Here is a 2,530-nt window from a genome sequence, read left to right as displayed (position 1 = left end):
GACGCTCAGCGACGCGGCACATGCTAATCGTTTGAGTCGGGCTGGTGTCAAGTCTCTAAACAGAGGGCACATGTTCCCTGGGGTCCTGGCCTTGCCTCTGTGATTTTGGGGTACTCTTCCCTTTGTGACATGATAAAGTGAATTCTCGGAGGAATGTGTCCTCCGGGCCACCACTTAAACAAAACAAAGGTTTTTCCCATTTTCATTTAACTATGGCCTTGCCTTTGATTCATAATCTTGGCTGGTCCGGTGGAAATTAATAAGGAAGTGCTGCTGTGAGCTCCTGCCTGGAGTTCTGGCCTCAGGAAAGACTACAGAGAAATACAACTTTGGATCAGTTTTTCATAATGGGTAATCAAGGATCTTTATTTATAAAAAACCTTATCTCGCAAAAGTGAATGGCTGGGAAAAACTTATTTTTTCAGTGACCTTAGCTAATTATAACTTCCAAATCGGATGAGCTACATTAGCAGCCAACCTTTGGGGGGACAAATGAGCCACCATCATTTTCATCATAAAGAAGGAGAAGCGGCAGCTGCTGCTAATTTGACACTGTAATGTGAATATGGGCAAACAATCTGTAAGGCATTCATTCTGCAGGATGCTTGTGCAAGCCACGTGCTGCGTTGGTCACTCAGGGGGATTCAGAGCGGACACGAGCCCTCGGAGGGGTTGCACGCAGGAAAAACACGATACCTGTACGTTAATAATCTCAGCACAAAGCGAAGCCCACGGAAGAGCAGGCAGGTAAAGTGCCGTGGCGGAAGGTTACATCTCGCGGGCGTCAGTCTTCAGAGCCCTTTCTGGCCGCCGGCTGGACTCTGGCCACCCTGTTCCTGGACTCGCGTGTTGTCTGCTCCTCAAACGTCACTTTCAGCAGGAAGGCCCCAGGTCCTTCCCTTGGCCTAGGGCTCTCAGCTGACTCCCCAGTTTTCCACAACTGGCGCATTGCCTCGCCCCACTCAGGTGTCCTGGGGTGGACGCATCCCCTGGGGGCCCACGCTCAAACCGCAGTGGACCGGAGAGGGGGATTGGAGGGGGACATTTGTGAGGCCAAGTGCGTGAGCTTTTCCACTTTCCTTGTGATTAAATAGAAACTTTGTGTACTACACTATGTACATCTCTAATGTTTCCAAGGAGAATTTGGAAAAAATTTGTGGCAGAAATAAATAAAAAGTCTGCACAAAGATCATAACAAAAATTTAATGTCAAACCAGGAAAAAGATTTATAAAGTATATATTGAAGAGTTACGATCTTTACAACATAAACAACTATTCCAAAACAAGGAGAAATAGATGCCCAATTTTTTTTTTAAATGGCAAAAAATATGAAGAGACGGTTCTTAAAAATGAAATGAAATTGCTGATAAGTATTTAAAAAAATCAGCCTCCCTAGTAATCAAAGATTTTCACATTAAAGCAACTTTCAGACACAATCATTCACCTCTAAGAAGGCTGAGGAAAGCAAAGGGGTGCCATTTTTAGCAAGCCCTAGAAACAAGGACAGCCATATACTCCTGGGGGCACTGAAATTTGGTCAGTCTTCCTAAATGGCAGTTTTCGATAAATGTCAAACATCTTTGGAAAATGTGTTTAGGTTTTTGTCCCAGCAGCCTTACAGGGAAAGGAGCTGGGGGGTGCACAAAAACTTACTTATAAAGCACGTTCAGTGTGTTACGATTATAAGGTTGAAAGACAGGAAACCATCTAAATAGCCAAGAGTGAATGAACTAAAAATAAAGAGCCAAATGATAAAACAGCATATAACCATTAAACTTTAGGGAAAAATTTAAGGATATGGAAAGATGTCCACAGTAAATGAAGTGAAGAAAAGCACATTGCAAAACAGTGTGGTACTGTAACATTTTGTTTAAAAAAAATTTCAACTGGTATTTATATGGAAAAGCATCTGGAAATATAATGTATGCTAAGGTGTTAATGGAAGCTCTGAAGTTGTTTCTGAATAGGTGGAATTGTGCAGGGGTTTTTTTTTTTTCTGTTTATTTATATTATCTGATTTTCCGCAATGCTCATGTATTTTTTATAACGAAAAAGGTTATTTTAATAATAAAAACACACACAGAAACAAGACTAGGAATAATATTTGCAGCAAAGAAGAAACATATTGAAGACAGCAAAGGTAGAAAAAGCACATAGAAACATATGAAATGGAAAATTGCAGCAAAGACTAATATATTGCTAGTTAATAAAGATACCGAAAAACGGTCAGCACTATTAGAATGAAAGAACTGCAGAATTAATAAATGAAAGGGAATATTTCCCCAATTTCCGATTAATTAAAGCATTCAAGTTTTTAAAAATTATACCCATTTTTCATTGAAAAGTGTTACGTATGTGCTTTATGAAAAGAGTTTAATCGACATGAAATTTCAAAGACACACCTTGAACACCACCCAGAAATCGCAGTGTTAATATTTGGTGAATGTCATTCTGAATTTCCCTAAGCATAGAAGGATGAGTAGAAATAATTTTACAGCATTTTAAAAAACATAGATTACATAATATAAAT

Source organism: Pteropus vampyrus, unplaced genomic scaffold, assembly GCF_000151845.1.
Source record: "Pteropus vampyrus isolate Shadow unplaced genomic scaffold, Pvam_2.0 Scaffold46, whole genome shotgun sequence".
Classification (NCBI taxonomy): Eukaryota; Metazoa; Chordata; class Mammalia; order Chiroptera; family Pteropodidae; genus Pteropus; species Pteropus vampyrus.
The sequence above is the reverse complement of the archived record's forward strand: the minus strand, read 5'-3'. Positions refer to the sequence as shown.